At 46.0% G+C, this 10,495-nt stretch overlaps 1 protein-coding gene across 1 annotated transcript in view; it reads right to left on the minus strand.

The window, feature by feature from the left end:
• PTPRA (protein tyrosine phosphatase receptor type A) overlaps nucleotides 1–10,495 on the minus strand; it is a gene marked incomplete in the record, with an annotated part of 4,245,980 nt that overhangs the window by 3,544,431 nt on the left and 691,054 nt on the right.

The following is a 10,495-nucleotide window of genomic DNA, read 5'->3' on the forward strand; positions in this document are numbered from 1 at the left end:
AAATGAATGAGAAAGCATCCACTTTCCATGCTTGTGTGCGTTAAGTCCTCGTGCAGAATTTTTGTAGTTGGCAATTCAGTGGGGAGGCAAAAAGATCTATGTCTGGGCATCCCCATTTTTATGTTACCATGCTGAAGACTTGTGGATTCAATTTCCATTCATGAGGGTCCATGAAATTTCTGCTTAGATCGTCTGCCATGAGTATTTTTCCTTCCTGGCAGGAATTGTGCTTGCAGATGAACTTGATAAGTTAGAGCTGTGTTCCACAAGGTCATGGCTTGCCTGCACAGGGGATAAGAATGGGTGCCCCCTTGCTTATGTACCACATTACTGTGGTGTTCTGTCCTTAATAGTAATTGTCCTGGATGCAGCAGGTCCTTGAAAGCTGCTAGGGCTTTTTGAACAGCCAACATCTCTTTTTGAATGATGTGAAGATGCATTTGGTCTGTGGTCCACTTGCCCTGAATACATTTTCCTGCCATGTGTGCTCCCCAGGCGTAATCCGAAGCATCTGTTGTTAGAGTCTACCTGGCTGTGGGTAGAGTAAAAGGCTGACCCTTGTTGAGGTGACATGCCTGTGCCCACCATCGAAACTCCTGTTGTAGGCAGGGAAGTATTGGAATTACTGCTTCTAAACTGAGAATGTTGAGTCCAAACACTTTGTAGGTACCATTGTAATTTTCTCATATGCAGTCTGGCATATGGAATTAGCAGTATGCAGGATGCCATGAATCCCAGGGCCTGCAGAATTGTTCTTGCAGGGAGATGGGACTTCTTTGTTAGTAATTGAAAATATTGAGTCAGTTGTCCTTGTTTGTCTGGCGTGAGGTAAGCCATCTGGGCTGTTGTATTTAAGCTGGCACCCAGGAATGTTATCTGCTGTGAGGGCACTAGTTTTGACTTCTTTTCGTTTACTGTGCACCCTAGAGAAATTAGCAACCTTCTTACAAACGCCAGATGCTTTAGAAGAATGTCTTTTGTCTCTGCTTGGATGAGGCAGTCATCCAGGTATGGATATATTTGAATTTCTTTTTGTCTGCAAAATGCAATTACTAGTGCCAGGCACTTTGCAAAGACCCTGGGCGCAGTGGATAAGCCAAAGGGCAGTGCAGAGAATTGGTAGTGCATTGCACCAGCTTTGAATCTGAGGTATCTTCTGCAATTTTGTCTGATAGGGACATACAGGTATGCCTCTGAGGTCCAGAGTAACAAGCCAAGCCTTCTTGCCCAGCATGGGAAGAAGCTGCTGTAGTGTCAGCATTTTGAATTTCAGAACATCCAGGTAAGTATTTAGAGTTGAAAGGTCTAGAATGGGTCTCCAGGCTTTGTCCTTTCTGGGGACCAGAAAAAGTCTTGAGTAAAATCCTTGTCCTTGTTCTTGCTGTGATACTTTTTGAATAGCTCTCATGGCCATGAGGGCTGAAATTTGTTTCTGAGCCTCTGCCCATTGATTTTATGGCAGGTTTGGCATTCCTTTTAGCCTTGGTACAGTGTGAAAGTGGAATCTGTAACCGTGAGACACAATATTCAGCACCCATTTGTCTTGGGTGATCGTTTGCCAATTTTGAGAAAAAAGTGCTAGTTTTCCCCCTAAGGGTGTTGCCAAAAGGGGAGTGCTTGGCGTACGTAGGGGGAAGTCATTATGACCATTTCCTGCAAGGCTGAGACTTATCCTCACCTCCTTTTGGGGTTGAGGTGCCCCACTGTCGTTGTCTGTTAGAGCCTTGGGGCTGAGATCTGCCTCTTGGGCGTCTGTACCTGCCTCTCTGTGGCCTGACACTGGAAAGGACCAGTTCTTTGTAGGCCAATTTCTGCTAAAGTGAGGTGGCTGTACCTGCAAGAAATCTTTTACTGTTTGCATAGATTTAGCCTTATCCTCCATTTTCTTTAACATTTCTTCTGCCTTAACACCAAACAAGGCCATCATGCTGTAATGGAGCATCCAATAAGTTTGCCTTAACATGATCAGGTAAACTCTGTTCTTTTAACTAAGCATGTCTTAGAATCACAGAAAGTACAGTTTTGTACCTACCATAAATGTAGATGTTCGAGTGCTAATACAGCTGCAGTCATAACAGATGGGTTCTCCTACTGTCAGGCAGGTCCTCGGTCAGCCGAATTCCAAAGTCTAGGTCCGGCGTCAGTTGTCGTCGCTTCTTCCCTGACGTCAGTGCGACAGGGGTATAAAAGAACCAGCCGACGCCATTTTCTTCAGTTTTTCTTGCCCCAGATGTCAGGTGCCCCCAGAAGGAAGGCAATGCATAAATTTATGTAATAATGCAGTGCAATATAATAAAAAAACAGCAGTTGCAAGCAAATACACCATAAATGAATACCCCAATCAAGATGTATGAGGAGGTGTTAGCCAATAGGCCTGTCCCAAGAGGGGAAGGAGAGAGGGAAACCTGGACTGCTGCTGTATTAGCACTCTAACATCTACATTTATGGTAGGTACAAAATTGTACTATGTTCATCATGCATACAGCTGCAGTCATAACAGATGGGTAGAATCCCAAAGCTAAAAAAGGGGTGATAGGCACTAGGTGGAACTAGGAGGAGCCAGGATGCCCTGCAAGACTGCAGTGGCAAAGCCTGCTCTAGTTTTGGAGTATAATGGTAGGTGGTAGTGCTTGGAGAAGGTATGCACAGAACTCCAAGTGGCTGCCTCCAAAATATCTTTGGTAGGAACTCCTCTGAGGAAAGCTGCAGAGGTAGCTGTGGCCCTTGTGGAGTGAGATCTGATGCCTGCAGGCACAGTTTTACCATGAAAAGAGTAACAAAAGCGTATGCAGTGGGCTATCCATTTTGAGATTGTCTGTTTGGAAATTGGCTTCCCTTGAGCTCCTATAGCATAGGACACAGAGTTGTTCTGATTTTCTGAAAGGCTTTGTTCTGTCCAAATAATAACGTAGCTGTCTGTGGATGTCCAGGGAATGTAGTCGTCTCTCCCCTTGGTTTTGAGGATTAGGGTAAAAGGTAGGTAAGTGAATAGCCTGATTCAAAGCTACCCTGGATAACACCTTTGGCATAAAGGACGGATTGGTTCGTAAGGAAACTCTGTCCTGATGGAAAATGATGAAAGGCTGCACAGACATGAGGGCTTGTAGTTCCGATACCCTGTGAGCTGAGGTGATAGCCAGAAGGAAGGCTGTTTTCCAGGACAAATATTGCAAATCTGTTGAGGCAGCTGGCTCAAAAGGAGGCAAAGTCAGCTTTTCTAGAATGAAATTGAGGTCCCAAGCAGGTATTGGTTGTTTCCTTGGGGGTTTTATATTCTTAGCCCCTCTGATGAACTGTCTTTTGAGGTAAATTCAGTATTCCAGGATTCTGGCTCTTTTTCTCATTCCAGGCACAAAATCGCTTCCATTTTGCGGAGTAAGCTTTCCTAGTAGAAGGCCTTCTGGCTTCCAAAATGACATCCTGCACCTCCTTGGAGAGTAGGGTCTGTTGTGAAGCTGAGGGATCTTCCATGCGGCCAGATTGAGTGTTTTCAGCTGACTGTGAAGAGTTTTGAAGCTGTGCTGAGTCAGAAGAAGAGGCATTAGAGGTAGGGTCCATGGTGGGGAATGCGTCAGGCTCCTCAGGAGTGGGTACCAGTGCTGTCTTGGCCAGTCTGGAGCAATGAGAATCATCTTTGGTCTGTCTGCTTTGGTCTTTAATAGAACTTTGGGCAGCAGAGGAAGAGGTGGAAAGGCATAAACTGTCATTGGTGTCCAACTGAAAGAGAGAGCGTCCAGTCTCCATGCCTGTGGATGAAAAGTCCTTGAGCAGAATTTTGTCAATTGGTGATTTCTGTGGGAGGCAGAGAGATCTAAGTCTGGCCTTCCCCATGCTTGAATTATTTCTGTAAAAACTTGAGGGTGCAACTTCCATTCGTGTGGGTCTGTCATATTTCTGCTTAGGTTGTCTGCCAGCGTGTTTTCCTTGCCTGGCAAGTACTGTGCTTGAAGCTCGATTTGTAATTCCAGAGCCGTGTTCCAAAGTGACATGGCCAGCCTGCATAGGGGGTATGAATGGGTTCTTCCCTGTTGGTTTATGTACCACATTACTGTGGTGTTGTCTGTCCTTATCAATAGTTGACCTGGATGCAGAAGGTCTTTGAAAGCTATAATAGCATTTATTACTGCTAGCATTTCCTTTTGATTGATGTGTAGGTGCTTTTCTTTTTGGGACCATTTGCCCTGAATGCTCTGTCATGTGCGCCCCCCAGGCGTAGTCCGAGGCGTCTGTTGTGATGACTTGATTTGCTTGAGGCTTGCAGAATGGAAGAACTGTGTTTCTTTGGCATACTTGAGCCCACCACAGAAATTCCTTTTGAAGACATGGAATCAGTGGTATCATCGTTTCCAAACTGTGGCTGTGTTGAGACCATAGGTTTTTCAGGTACCATTGAAGTTTCCTCATATGCAGCTTTGCACATGGGATTAGTAGGATGCAAGATGCCATGAATCCCAGAGCCTGCAGGATTTTCCTTGCAGTCAGCCTGGTGAAATTTGCGAGTTTTCTGAAGTATTGAGTTAGTTGCCCCTGTTTCTCTGGTGTGAGGTAGGCCATCTGGGTGTTTGTGTCCAAGTTGGCACCCAGGAAAATTATTTTTTGTGTGGGTATTAGCCTTGATTTCTTTTTGTTGACTGTGTACCCCAGAGAATTCAACAACATTATTACAAAAGCCAGATGTTTCAGAAGTATGTGCTTGCTGTCCGCTTGGATCAGGCAGTCGTCCAAATATGGGTATATTTGTATCCCTTGAAGTCTGCAGTAGGCAATTACTGATGCCAGGCATTTCGTGAATACTCTGGGCGCAGTAGATAAGCCAAAGGGCAATGCAGAGAATTGATAATGGGTTGAACCTGCAAGAAATCGGAGGTATCTTCTGCAATTTTGTCTGATTGGGACATGCAGGTATGCCTCCTTGAGGTCCAATGTTACCAGCCAAGACTCCTTGCCCAGCATGGGAAGAAGCTGCTGTAATGTGAGCATCTTGAATTTTGGCACAAGTAAAAATGTGTTTAGGATGGATAGATCCAAAATAGGTCTCCAATCTTTTCCCTTCCTAAGTACCAGGAATAGTCTGGAATAAAAACCTTGACCGTGTTCTTGAGTAGGTACCTCTTGAATAGCTTTCATGTCCATGAGATCTGAAATTTGTCTTTGTGCCTCTGCCCTTTGATTTGGCATGCCTCTCTTTTGTGGAAGGGTGTGAAAATGGAATCTGTAGCCTCTCGTTATAATGTCCAGGATCCATTTGTCTTTTGTGACAATATGCCAATTTTTCGAAAATAATGCCAGTTTTCCATCTAAGGGTGCTGCCATTTCAGCCTTGCTTGACATACAAAGGGGAAAGTCATTGGGTTTGCTTTCTGAATCGCTGTGAACTATCCTCACCACCTCTTTGTGTAGGAGCTTGCCATTGTCTGCCTCTAAACGATCCTTGAGATTGCCCTCTGCCCCTCGGTTGCCTGTATCTACCTCTTTGGGGTCTGTCCGTAGCTGGAAAGGACCAATTTTTGGAAGGCCAATTTCTACTGAAACGTTGAGTTTGCACCTGTAGAAAATCTTTCACTGTTTGCATTGATTTAGCCTTTTCCTCCATTTTCTTTAATACCTCCTCAGCTTTAACACCAAATAATACATCTTTTTGTAGAGGGGCATCTAGTAATTTAGCTTTGACATGATCTGGTAAGGTTTGCTCCTTGAGCCAGGCATGTCTACGTATGACTGATCCTGTAACAGCAGCTCTACATGAGGCCTCTAGAGCATCAAAACCACATTGCAAGGTATGTTTACCCACTTGTTCTGCACTATGCATCAAATCCTGCAACTCCTTCAAGTCTGGTTGTTCAGGTTGTGACATTTTGCTTCTCAACTGTGGTAACAGAAACTGTTGGTACTTTAACATATGGAACTGGCAGTTTAATGCCCTCATGGTTAAGGTGGCCGAGGTGTATACCTTTTTTCCCCACCTTTCTAAAGGTCTGGAATCTCTCTCTGAAGGTAATGGATTTTTAGCAGTGGAGGCCTTAATTCCCTTGGGGCCCTGTGAGATAGTTTCTGGGTCAGCCGCATGGCTTTTGTATAAGAATTGGTGTGAGCCAGGAACCCGGTAGTACCTGTCAGGCTTGACTAGGGCTGGAGGTAGAGAGTCTGGGTTAAGGCAGGCCTCCGAATACACATCATCTAGTATGTCTAAGACAGGAGGTATAGCCAGAGGCCTGTGCTGAGGGAGCAAGAGAAAATCCCTAAGCCTTTTCTTGGAGTCTGAGTACTCTTGGCCTTCCCAGTGGAAGTGTTCCCTCAAGGCTTGCAAGGTTTCCCCAAATGAGTAATCCTCAGGGGGGGGAGACAGAGGGAATGGACTTCAAAAGGGGAGTATGAATGTTTCTGTTCATCAGAGTGCTCTGAAATAATGGAGGCCTGGTCCGAGGAGGGGGATTCTTCCTCCACTCTGGGCCTTTTGTCCGGGGGGGGGGGGGGTGAGAACCCCTGATAAGAGTAATTAAATCCTCAGCCATTTTAAGCATATATTTTTTTTAGGCATGGGGCCTGGAGAAGGGCCCTGTGTAGCTTGTCTCTTAGAATGCATGGCTGCTTTAGACTTAGTGAAAGCCTTGATGGAAAAAGAAGAGGAAGGCCTGAAGACACCTTGAGAGGAGGCAGACCTGTCTACATTCTGAGTTTCACCACCTAGAGTGGCTTCGGTATCTGTAGTCGGGGTGTGGGCCCAGGAGCCTGCGACCTCAGGCACAGTAGACACCGCCAATGAAGTGTTGTCGGTAGGCAGGGGCTGCGTAGGCGCCTCGCTGAGAACCGGATCACCTGTAGTCTGCTTTGGCGTGGTGTCGGTAGAGGCCGCAGACCTCGTGTGTCGGTCCTTATCTTTGCGTGTTTTCGTCAAAACTGGAGTCGGAGTATCCGACAACATAATGTGGTTAAATTTTTTGCCAGAATAGTGCTGGGTGAACTCCGCCCGACGCTTAATGGTGCGTTTGTTGAATGTAGCACAAAAACAACAGACCGAGACGTCGTGGTCTGGGCCTAAGCAAGGAATGCAGAGGGAATGAAAATCCTTATGCGTATTTGCTTCCCACATGAAATACAATTATTAACTTTGTCTGACATCGGTCTGAGGCAAGAAAAGTTTCCCCAACGGGGTACTTAGCTTTTAAGAAGACTTCCGTTGCAAAATTTTCGTAATTTCAGCAGCTGGCCGACCGGCACTTGCGAACTGCTTCTGCTTTGGGCACCGCGCGGCAAGAAAGACTGAAGAAAATGGCGTCGGCTGGTTCTTTTATACCCCTGTCACACTGACGTCAGGGAAGAAGCGATGACAACCAACGCCGGACCTAGACTTTGGAATTCGGCCGACCGAGGACCCGCCTGACGGCAGGAGAACCCATCTGTTATGACTGCAGCTGTATGCACGATGAACATCCTGTAACTGCGGCTCTACAAGAGGCCTCTAAAGAATCAAAACCACATTGCAAAGTATGTTTTCCCACCTGTTCAACTGCATGCAATAAATCCTGCATTTCTTTATAGTCAGGGGCTTCTGAGCTGGCAAGCATTTTCCGTTTTAACTGAGCCATTAAATATTGTTGGTACTTAAGCATGTGAAACTGGCAGTTTAAAGCCCTAACTGCTAAAGTTGCAGAGGTGCACACTTTCTTCCCCCATCTAATCCAATGCTCTGGAATCTCTGTCAGAGGGGACTGGATTTTTTGCAATGGCAGCCTTAACCCCTTTGGGACCCTGGGAAATAGTTTCTGGATCAGCAGAATGGTTTTTATAAAGAAACTTATGAGAGTCAGGGACTCTAATACCTATCTGGTTTGGCTGGTGCAGGGGGTAAAGAATCAGGAGATAAACTGGATTCAGAGAACACATCATCCACAATATCTAACACAGGCGGGATAGCTAGGGGCCTGTGCTGAGGTAATAAAAGGAAGTCCCTGAGCCTTTTCTTGGATTCTGAATACTCCTGACTTTCCCAATGGAAATGCTCCCTCATGGTATGTAAGGTCTCCCCAAAATAATAATCCTCAGGAGGCTGAAGGGATGGATTCTTCAGCATCAGAGCCCTCATGGGGGGGGGGGGGGTATCCCTGGTCTGAAGAGGAATCAGAGGAAATGGAAACCTGATCAGGGGAATCATAGTCTGTATCCTGCCTAGGCCTTTTTTTTCAGGAGGGGGATGGGAACCCCCGATTAGTGTAATGAGGTCTTCGGCCATTTTAAGCATCTGTTTCTTAGGCATGGAGGACTGTCCAGGAGAATGCTGTACTTGCTTCTTTGTCTTTAATGGTGTTTTTGTCTTGGCTGTTTCTTTAATGGTAAGTTGTGAAGGTCTGAAGACACCCTCAGAAGCCGATGCCTGCACAGCGGCTTCAGACCCATCTGAGGGGTTAGTTTCCGTAGGCCCAATACCTTGAGTTTCCAGAGGCCTAGTTGTCTCCACATGGGAGTAGGAGGCAGCCTGTGGCTCTGAGGTAGCGGGTGTCAGGGGCTGCGAAAGTGCCTCACTGAGAACCGGCGTCTGGCCTAGAAGAGGCTTCCTCATCTGTTTTGGACCTCAGGTGTCTGTCCTTATCCTTGTCTTTGCATTTTTTCGTAATTGCGGTCGTCGGTTGATCTGACAGCATAGTATAATTGAATCTGCGGCCAAAGTAGTGCAAAGCAAAATCAAAACGTCGTTTTATAGTGCGTTTGTTAAATCTAACACAAAACAGACAACTAGTGACGTCGTGATCAGGGCCTAGGCATGGAATACAGTAAGATTGGAAGTCCTTATGAGGTATTTGCTTCCCACAAGAAATACAATTATTAACTTTTTCTGACATCGGTCTGAGGCAAGAAAAAAGTTTCCCCAATGGGGTACTTAGCTTTATTGAAGACTTTGGATCTGCAATTCGACTTTGAAAATCTCAGGAGTCGGCCGACCGGCACTTGCGAACTGCTTTTGCTTCTGGCACTGCGCGGCAAGAAAGACTGAAGAAAATGGTGTCTGATGCATCTTTTATACCCCTGGCGCTCTGACGTCAGGGAAGAAGCGACAGCAACCGACGCCAGACCAAGACTTTAGAACTCAGGCTGACTACGGGACCGCCTGATGGCAGGATAACCCAAGTGTGATGACTGCAGCAGTGTAACATGATTAAAATCATCTTGAAATGCCTACAAAACCGATAAGACTGCTCTCATTTCTGGGACAGTGATATGAAGTTTGACCTCCAGCTCAGACCACGTGCCTTGGACCATCCTTCCCAAGTAATGCCCCCGTACCCTAACTGGGAGAGGCCTCTTTAGTCTTTGTGGCATTGGATGAAGGAAGGATAAAAAGTGGTCTGGAGAGATTTCTTCTCCTTGAATCAACCAGGCCACTAAAATGAGAAGCTGTAAGACTAATCCAGCTGGAAGGGAAGGAAGAGTGGATGTGTGATGCTTGTTTATCTTGGTCTGTGGTGAAACTGACATCTGTCATCTTATCCAAATGAGCACCAATTAACTCCAGACTTCCAGGGCTTGATTGGGGAAGAGCTGACACTTGGCGTAGTTGACGGATTCCTAGTTGAAGATGTAGTTGGAGTAAGTAATCCCGGGTCTGAAGATGTAGTTGGAGTAAGTAATCCCGGGTCTGAAGATGTAGTTGGAGTAAGTAATCCCGGGTCTGAAGATGTAGTTGGAGTAAGTAATCCCGGGTCTGAAGATGTAGTTGGAGTAAGTAATCCCGGGTCTGAATCAGCAGAGGCTTGGCAGAAGCATAAAGGAACCTGTCACTGAAATAAGGAAACACCTGGAATCCCAGCAGTCTCAAGTGAGTTGAAACCATTATACTTGAACACCCTGGTGTGCTGTGGTGAGACCAAAGGGTTGGGCTCTAAAATGACAGTGACAGTCTCCCAACCAGAAGCATAGGTATCTCCTGGTGCAGCTGTCTATTTTGATTTGATAGTACGCATCTTACAAATCTATAGAGCACATACAATCATCCTTCCACAGCTACCAAAATGGACTGAACTGTGAACATCTGGAACGTCGAGTGTTTGACTAAACGATTCAGACTGCTGAAATCCAAAATTGGTCCTTAGACCCCCTGCTGTCTTTGGCACTAAAAAAATTTCAAACATGTTACAGATCCTCGCTTATCCACTGGGGAGGTAGAAGGGAAAATGTTACACAAAAACAATCTTTGGATATTATACTGTGCACTCAGGTACCTTTGGTAATGGCTGTCTAGGCTTCTGGGTGCAGAGATAAGCTGCCTCCAGAGTGCAGCAATCAGGCAACCCTTCAGAGGCACTGAAAGGGCTTCTCAGAAAAGGACCTCTGAAGCCCTTATCTTGCAGGCCTCCTCTGCCATGAGGGTGACATCTTAAATAGGAATTCCCTCTTATGCTACAGGTGGGGTGGTGCTGGGATCAGTCTCCATAGTATCCCTAGAAAGACCCTTGCAATTTGCAAAACCACATCTTTCTAACTCCTCTCTGCTTCTGGGATA

Source organism: Protopterus annectens, chromosome 2.part2, assembly GCF_019279795.1.
Source record: "Protopterus annectens isolate FY-2018-M chromosome 2.part2, PAN1.0, whole genome shotgun sequence".
NCBI lineage: Eukaryota > Metazoa > Chordata > Ceratodontiformes > Protopteridae > Protopterus > Protopterus annectens.